Raw genomic sequence first — 10,434 nt, 5'->3', positions numbered from 1 at the left:
GAAGCATGGAATCCACTGCCTTATGAACTAAGGATATTTTCTCACTCTAATAATGTGTTTAGAAAGAAACTTCATACTCATCTAACTTCACGCCTAACTGTTTGAAATACAATTTTATCACTTTGTCTTTTTTCGCAACTACGTATTGTTGTTTTCAATTATTCAGTTACATAATTGTAACTTGTATGGGTTGTTGTTCACTTGGCCATGACATTTTACATTTGTTTGTTTTTTTATATATATTTTTATGGCTGGGGAGCCAAGAATAAGGATTATCGATGTCAATAATTTTTATATTCTATAATGTAGTATTAAATACTCAGGATTTATATGCTAAGTAATACGTTTATATGGTCTTGTAGGCCTAGTATTACTAGAATGGATTTGAATAAATAAATAAATAATTTGCCACAATCTGTAACGTTGTATGAATTCATGATAACGGAAGTTAAGCAATATATATCGTTTGCCCAATGCTCTAATTGCTACAGATACAACCATTTCTCGCAGTACTGCAAACAAAAAGTTCCTGCTTGCAAAACTTGCTATGTGCCCCATAAGGAAAATGAAGTCTGTGATCCAGATCCCAGATGCATAAACTGCCAGGGAGATCACGAACCCATATATAAGAAATGCCCAGCAAGGGTTAAGGCATTTCAAATTAAGAAGATTATGACGATAGAGAACCTGGCATTCCCGATTCGCTGGGGAAATTTTCCCAGCACTCAAAAATAATAAAATTCACAACCGAACAACTATCATTAACAACACAACAGAGGCTGGAAACACTTTGCACTCAACTAGCTCATTCGCCAAAATAACAAAAATCAATCACAATAGACTAAGGGAGGAAGCCAACGCACAGTGGTCCCACTTGTATGGGGAGGTGCGACAAAAATATTTATAATCGTCGGATCAATCTATTACCATTTTCGGCTCTAATTGGCTGTACTTTGGTATTTGGGGTTCCCAATGGTCAGAAACCTTCTGCGCCAAAATTGTGGTCTTAGGTCCAGGTTTCGATTTAGCTCTCATATTACGATACCTCCCGATTTCAGATATTTTGAAGATTTTATCAACATTTTCGGCCCGAAATGGTTGTAATTTAGAGTTCTCAATGATCAAAAAGCTTCTGTGCCAAATATTGTGGTCATAGGTCCAGGTTTCGGTATAGCCCTTATATTACGGTACCTCAATATCTCAGTTATTTTGAGGTCTTTATCAACATTTTCGGTTCGAATTAGTTGTAATTTGCTATTTGGAGTTCTTAATGGTCAAAAAACGTCTCCGACTGGTTTCGTGGACATTAAAGGAACCAAATTATTCCATTTGAGGTCAGAATATTTCATGGCAGGTAATATAATAGAGTTCGGTGTGACCGAAGTTCGGTCTTTACATTTTTACTTGTTTATCATATTATATGTAGCACCATACATATATCAAAAATATACAAATGTAAAAATACACTTATAAATAGATCCCAAAACAAAAATGTCTAAATCTTTAAAGAAAAAAAAAAACAAAACAAACTACTAAAACACAAAACAAAGAAGAAACTGAGAAAACAGTAATACGGCATATTCACTGAAACGACTAGAGGCATCGTCACTACCCAGTCGGACTTTTATTAACCAGTTCATAAAATGATTGATAATAGAACGATAATTTTTAAACTGTATAAAAACTGGCTGAAAAGTTATCTAGAGATGAACCACTTTGAACAGAAAAAATGTTCGGCAATTGTCCATGTCTAGATAACTTTTCGACCTATATAAAGTTAGTCGAAAAGTTATCTAGAGATTAACCACTCTGAAAACAGAAACATGTATCTTCTGCAAAGTATTTGTGTTTATCGAAAAAATAAGGCACAAATGTATAAATAATTCGCACTTGCTTTTTCTTAATATTCTTCGTATAAATGCAGCATCCAGTTATAGAATACAGTGTTGATGGACTGAACATATTCGTACATATTACTCGTATTATTCTGGAATTAAAAAGGAACACAAAGGAAATATACAAATTTGCCTCTTCTTCTCTCTAACAAAAAAGAGAGAGAGACAAAGAGAGGGAGAGAGAGAATATGAAAAGTCAAAAATAAAAAACACACAGAAACAAAAATTGTTTTTTTCACATTATGTTTTTAAAATAGGCAAAAAAAGATAGTTTATTATCAGTCGAAAAGTTATCTGGCATTGGACAATACTGACCACTCAGGCGCTCATCGCCTTGTAAAATTAGTCAGTTGGCATTATCGATAAAATGCCACTTATGTTTAAAAAAAAGCTATCCTTTCAATTTTGAGTTACTTGCCTTGTAAGAAGTCACTACCGTACTGATGTTTTGAAAGTTTTTAAGAGATCATACGTAAATGTCAACTTCTCCTGTTTTGTTTTACTAAATACCGTTATAAATTACAAAAACAGTGCTGGAATATTAAAATATAATATGTTTAGAGAACATTTGCTGAATTGTCGCAGAGATTTGCTGATATCGATTTTTGTCGCAGGTTGGGGCCAGTGTGCAAGGCAAGAAGAAACATGGAAGAATACAGAAAGATTCATTTAGAAAGACCGTAGTCGTCATTTGCTGTTTTAGGTCGAAGAATCCAACAAAGGAAAGGCAATATATTCTTCTCAAGGTTTTCTGTACTCTTTGGTTGTCATTATTTTATTTTAGCATATTACCATTTTGCTTCAAGACAAAATATTCAAGCGTTTAAGAAGGCTATACAAAAGGGGAATTCAGGCCCAACATATTTTTTATCATGATTTTTGATTAACAATTATTTTGTTTTGTTCTGTTGCAAGAATCCACTAATTTTTACTATTTTCTTCGATAACATAAAGGAACAATGTTATCGTAGTAAAAAATAGTAGCTTCTTGCAGGTTCTGTAGCAGAGCATTTATTTCACCTCTATCAAGAATGTATGTGTACAACATCTTTATTTAAACCTCGCGAAGAAAATTGTCTTTTTCTTTGTAGGACTCTTCGCACTAAAACTTTTGGCAGTAAATAAAGAGTAAGGCTTGATAACTGGATAACCTTACTAAGTGAACCTTGGGGTTTCCTTTTTAAAAGTTTGTGTTGTTACAAAAATAAAATATTGTTAAAAAAAATTTCAATTTCTATGGACCTTTATTCAAAAGAAAACTGGTAAGATAGTTTGTGATGGATCCACCAACGCCCGGACGAAACGTTTCAATCTAGAACCTTGACATTTTAGGCGTAAAGAACTGCTGAAAGAAGTATGGAACATATAGTGTCTAAGCAAATGTGGAAAAAACTCTAACAACTCCTACATTTTGAGGCACAATCTGCCACTGGTTTCGAAAGTCATCCAAAAGTGTAAGCCAACGTGCATTCATTTTCTTAAGCGGAAAACAGCTCTTGACCAAATTTGTGGAAGTGAGTTACTCACTCCATCTACAAAAAACAAAAAAATTACGAAAATTTGGACAATTGTCTGAAACTGATTTCTCCTACTGTTTAACACAAAATTTTTCTAAAATAAGATTACAATATTTTGAAAAAAAATTCTAATTAGGTTTCGAGTTACACTTTACGAAAACCAATATATTCTACATTTTGTGCAATATATCTATCATTCCACGAACGTTCATTCACAAAATACTGTACGAGTACCTCTATAAAGATCGAATATAATTTTTTTAAATATGGAGTATACATATTTTGGACGGAATTCCGCGTTCTTTTATAATTTGAAAATGGAATAAAATTACATAAGATTTTACTGAGAGTACCACAAAAAGAGTATTCAAGCAAAACATTTGAAAAAAAAACTTCATTTACATTTTCGATATGAATATGACGAAGAAGAAGAAGCTAAGATAACATTTAACCCTCTAAATGGACCACAACTTTTGTGTAAAAATTGTGAAAATTTTTAATATAAATAATAATATTTTTAATATAATAATATTAATATATCTTTATTCCTAGAAGATACATTCCGAACAAGTAAGCTATACTTGGAACACGACCACTTGACCTTTCCATTGATGCCAATTACGTTACAGCCACCTTTTTTCAAAATGCACTCGATGTTGCTACCGTTAAAGTTTTTTGAAATATTAATTTTGGTGAATGCACCCACCCTCTCCTGGCGTATAACTAAGTATGAATACTTTTGGGAATCATAAATTTGTTTGCATGCAATTTATTTGAATTTCTGCTTACTATTAGTTGTTTTTTACCGGTTAAAATAAATTTTGGATATCACAATATATATCCACAATGAACGATTTTCGAAATACCCTAAAAAGCACAAAATCGCGAACATTTCCAAGCATATGTGTGGTACAAGTGCACTTTTTGGACGATAGATGTTCAATAAACTCTCAATGTTCCCTTTGAAAATTTTTATATAGCATGAGTGCACCCCGATTCATACTAGCGCAATGATAAGGGACCTACTGATTCCGCATGTTGAGAAGTTGTTCACGGCTGAAATACTCAGAAAATGTTGCCACCTTTGAAAATTTCATGTGGCCTGGCCTAGGAACCGAACCCGGGCATTAAGCGTGAGAGGCGGGTGTGAATACCATTGCACTACGGTGGCACCCTATTAGATATGTCAAAACATGGAAATTTTTTTGATTTTTGAAGAATATACTCCGGAGACATTTAATACGTATCTTCGTTTCCAATATTATTCCATAAGGTGGAGCTATATTTCAACTTCACATCCGCTTTGTACGTAGAATGTCGTGGGTTCGATTCCCCGACGAGGTAACATCAAACTTTCAACGGTGGCAAAAACACCTCAGTAATGTTGGCGACATTTTCTGAGTATTTCAGCCATATAAAACTTCTCTAAAAGTTGTCTCTTAGGTTGCCGTTCGGACTCGGCAATAAACTGTAGATCCCAAGGTGGCAGAATCGACAAAGTCATTTCATACAATAAGCTTATTTGTTTCGGTATAGCCCTTATATTACGGTACCTCAATATCTCAATTATTTTGAGGTCTTTATCAACATTTTCGGTTCGAATTAGTTGTAATTTGCTATTTGGAGTTCTTAATGGTCAAAAAACGTCTCCGACTGGTTTCGTGGACATTAAAGGAACCAAATTATTCCATTTGAGGTCAGAATATTTCATGGCAGGTAATATAATAGAGTTCGGTGTGACCGAACTTTACATTTTTACTTGTTTATCATATTATATGTAGCACCATACATATATCAAAAATATACAAATGTAAAAATACACTTATAAATAGATCCCAAAACAAAAATGTCTAAATCTTTAAAGAAAAAAAACAAAACAAACTACTAAAACACAAAACAAAGAAGAAACTGAGAAAACAGTAATACGGCATATTCACTGAAACGACCAGAGGCATCGTCACTACCCTGTCGGACTTTTATTAACCAGTTCATAAAATGATTGATAATAGAACGATAATTTTTAAACTGTATAAAAACTGGCTGAAAAGTTATCTAGAGATGAACCACTTTGAACAGAAAAAATGTTCGGCAATTGTCCATGTCTAGATAACTTTTCGACCTATATAAAGTCAGTCGAAAAGTTATCTAGAGATTAACCACTCTGAAAACAGAAACATGTATCTTCTGCAAAGTATTTGTGTTTATCGAAAAAATAAGGCACAAATGTATAAATAATTCGCACTTGCTTTTTCTTAATGTTCTTCGTATAAATGCAGCATCCAGTTATAGAATACAGTGTTGATGGACTGAACATATTCGTACATATTACTCGTATTATTCTGGAATTAAAAAAGGAACACAAAGGAAATATACAAATTTGCCTCTTCTTCTCTCTAACAAAAAAGAGAGAGAGACAAAGAGAGGGAGAGAGAGAATATGAAAAGTCAAAAATAAAAAACACACAGAAACAAAAATTGTTTTTTTCACATTATGTTTTTAAAATAGGCAAAAAAAAGTTAGTTTATTATCAGTCGAAAAGTTATCTGGCATTGGACAATACGGACCACTCAGGCGCTCATCGCCTTGTAAAATTAGTCAGTTGGCATTATCGATAAAATGCCACTTATATTTAAAAAAAGCTATCCTTTCAATTTTGAGTTACTTGCCTTGTAAGAAGTCACTACCGTACTGATGTTTTGAAAGTTTTTAAGAGATCATACGTAAATGTCAACTTCTCCTGTTTTGTTTTACTAAATACCGTTATAAATTACAAAAACAGTGCTGGAATATTAAAATATAATATGTTTAGAGAACATTTTCATTGTCGCAGAGATTTGCTGATATCGATTTTTGTCGCAGGTTGGGGCCAGTGTGCAAGGCAAGAAGAAACATGGAAGAATACAGAAAGATTCATTTAGTAAGACCGTAGTCGTCATTTGCTGTTTTAGGTCGAAGAATCCAACAAAGGAAAGGCAATATATTCTTCTCAAGGTTTTCTGTACTCTCTGGTTGTCATTATTTTATTTTAGCATATTACCATTTTGCTTCAAGACAAAATATTCAAGCGTTTAAGAAGGCTATACAAAAGGGGAATTCAGGCCCAACATATTTTTTATCATGATTTTTGATTAACAATTATTTTGTTTTGTTCTGTTGCAAGAATCCACTAATTTTTACTATTTTCTTCGATAACATAAAGGAACAATGTTATCGTAGTAAAAAATAGTAGCTTCTTGCAGGTTCTGTAGCAGAGCATTTATTTCACCTCTATCAAGAATGTATGTGTACAACATCTTTATTTAAACCTCGCGAAGAAAATTGTCTTTTTCTTTGTAGGACTCTTCGCACTAAAACTTTTGGCAGTAAATAAAGAGTAAGGCTTGATAACTGGATAACCTTACTAAGTGAACCTTGGGGTTTCCTTTTTAAAAGTTTGTGTTGTTACAAAAATAAAATATTGTTAAAAAAAATTTCAATTTCTATGGACCTTTATTCAAAAGAAAACTGGTAAGATAGTTTGTGATGGATCCACCAACGCCCGGACGAAACGTTTCAATCTAGAACCTTGACATTTTAGGCGTAAAGAACTGCTGAAAGAAGTATGGAACATATAGTGTCTAAGCAAATGTGGAAAAAACTCTAACAACTCCTACATTTTGAGGCACAATCTGCCACTGGTTTCGAAGGTCATCCAAAAGAATGTATGTACAATGGTTGTTATAATTTAACTTCTTTATTATACGACAAACATCACAAAAATGGATACTACTACTTTCCAAGTGCATAATTAAGAACTTTTCAATAAACAAAAAGTAATGATTTGATGTTATTATAGACATGAGATGACATCCATATTATGATCACATGCAATTTACGAATTAATTGTTTTCACACTAAGAAAACCAACATTTTTCTTGTATTTGTTACAAATGACTAATATTTGTGAAAAAGGTGGGGTTTTTTTTAAAGTAGTAGTTTAAGACAAAATTTTTTGCATAAATAAAGAACCTAAGTAGTTTAACAATAATAACCAAAAATTACATATAATACAAGATATGAAACAAATGTTTTTGTTTTAAGTAATGGACGTTGTTTTCGATAAATATTACAAAATCATGTCATTTTATGTTTACCAACAAATATCAACAGTATATTTGATAACCGTTAATTCTCAGTCAAACTTATATACTTTCTAACTTTAGTTGTGTGACTAATTCAATCTTAAATTGCAAATTGTGATTTATCTACACTAAATCAGGAAAATAAAAATCTGAGCTAATTTTTTCCCTCGCTGTAAACGGGGGGGGGGGGGGGGGGGGGGGGGTGTAAGCCAACGTGCATTCATTTTCTTAAGCGGAAAACAGCTCTTGACCAAATTTGTGGAAGTGAGTTACTCACTCCATCTACAAAAAACAAAAAAATTACGAAAATTTGGACAATTGTCTGAAACTGATTTCTCCTACTGTTTAACACCAAATTTTTCTAAAATAAGATTACAATATTTTGAAAAAAAAATTCTAATTAGGTTTCGAGTTACACTTTACGAAAACCAATATATTCTACATTTTGTGCAATATATCTATCATTCCACGAACGTTCATTCACAAAATACTGTACGAGTACCTCTATAAAGATCGAATATAATTTTTTTAAATATGGAGTATACATATTTTGGACGGAATTCCGCGTTCTTTTATAATTTGAAAATGGAATAAAATTACATAAGATTTTACTGAGAGTACCACAAAAAGAGTATTCAAGCAAAACATTTGAAAAAAAAACTTCATTTACATTTTCGATATGAATATGACGAAGAAGAAGAAGCTAAGATAACATTTAACCCTCTAAATGGACCACAACTTTTGTGTAAAAATTGTGAAAATTTTTAATATAAATAATAATATTTTTAATATAATAATATTAATATATCTTTATTCCTAGAAGATACATTCCGAACAAGTAAGCTATACTTGGAACACGACCACTTGACCTTTCCATTGATGCCAATTACGTTACAGCCACCTTTTTTCAAAATGCACTCGATGTTGCTACCGTTAAAGTTTTTTGAAATATTAATTTTGGTGAATGCACCCCCCCTCTCCTGGCGTATAACTAGATATGAATACTTTTGGGAATCATAAATTTGTTTGCATGCAATTTATTTGAATTTCTGCTTACTATTAGTTGTTTTTTACCGGTTAAAATAAATTTTGGATATCACAATATATATCCACAATGAACGATTTTCGAAATACCCTAAAAAGCACAAAATCGCGAACATTTCCAAGCATATGTGTGGTACAAGTGCACTTTTTTGGACGATAGATGTTCAATAAACTCTCAATGTTCCCTTTGAAAATTTTTATATAGCATGAGTGCACCCCGATTCATACTAGCGCAATGATAAGGGACCTACTGATTCCGCATGTTGAGAAGTTGTTCACGGCTGAAATACTCAGAAAATGTTGCCACCTTTGAAAATTTCATGTGGCCTGGCCTAGGAACCGAACCCGGGCATTAAGCGTGAGAGGCGGGTGTGAATACCATTGCACTACGGTGGCACCCTATTAGATATGTCAAAACATGGAAATTTTTTGATTTTTGAAGAATATACTTCGGAGACATTTAATACGTATCTTCGTTTCCAATATTATTCCATAAGGTGGAGCTATATTTCAACTTCACATCCGCTTTGTACGTAGAATGTCGTGGGTTCGATTCCCCGACGAGGTAACATCAAACTTTCAACGGTGGCAAAAACACCTCAGTAATGTTGGCGACATTTTCTGAGTATTTCAGCCATATAAAACTTCTCTAAAAGTTGTCTCTTAGGTTGCCGTTCGGACTCGGCAATAAACTGTAGGTCCCAAGGTGGCAGAATCGACAAAGTCATTTCATACAATAAGCTTATTTGTTCCATAAAGGAATTTTAATTTGCTGAAAGCTAATTCCCAGTGGCAGTGGTGTAGGGTATCACACGGTAGGCCCCGTCCGACTATAACGTTTGCTTACTTGTTTTTCTAAATTTTTTGAAATTTGTCAATAACGTTTTTCCTATATACTACTGCGCAAAATATCTTATTTTACCAAAAACATAATACGTTTCATTTATTTACATTTGTGTTGTTGTTATATTTAGGAATTTTTCGTAAACGTCTAAAAAACACCTTTATTTTGCGATTTTAAGAATGGTTTAGAAATTTGTGTACCAGCATTAGTGGGTATTACTGAATGAAGTTTTTTTCCCGCGATATGTTTAAACATTATGTATTTCATATTCAAATCCTCTTTCGTATCTAAATAATAATCTTCTGGCAAAAAATCCCTTATATATTTGGTAGATTATTTGGCTCGGATGCTCAGTTATATAATAGCCGAGCTGTAGTCATTTGATCATCAGCTTAATTAGTTTATTGTCCGTCTGGTATAATAATTGCTAATCCATTTTCAAAATCTAAATATAGCTCCGTTTTTACGGTGTTTAAGATAAATTCCTAAATAATACAATAAAACAAATGTTAACAAAATATTATCTTATTTTTTTTAAATAACATTGTTAAAATTGATTTTAAATATTAAATCGTGAAAATTTAATCCAATTCCACTATGCCAAATTGTTTTCTATTTTTTATTAAATGCAACAAAACATACAAAAAAGATGTTTTCAAATTAGACCTACATTAAAGAAGTTATGAGTATTTCTTTGCATATAGTTTTCATGGAATTCGACTTTTTCAAGGCGTGATACCTCTGGAGCCTTGGGTCGAAAAACATCAGAAAATATACTGAAATGTTTTGTTGATGAGCAGCATCACCACAGCACAAAATAAAGGAAATCAAAAACTTCATATTGAAAAAGTGTCCAATTTCAATCAGAAAACCCCATATAAATATTTTTTGAACAAATAAATGTACACCTATATCGATTTCTCTTTTTTGTAATTTCGTGCGTGAGTGTGCGTGTTCGTGCCTTCTCGAAAAACGCCGTGTTTGTGCGTGAATGTGCATAAAAATTTTGGACC

This window comes from Musca autumnalis, unplaced genomic scaffold, assembly GCF_047663935.1.
Source record: "Musca autumnalis isolate F117 unplaced genomic scaffold, ASM4766393v1 scaffold_6, whole genome shotgun sequence".
Classification (NCBI taxonomy): Eukaryota; Metazoa; Arthropoda; class Insecta; order Diptera; family Muscidae; genus Musca; species Musca autumnalis.
The sequence above is the reverse complement of the archived record's forward strand: the minus strand, read 5'-3'. Positions refer to the sequence as shown.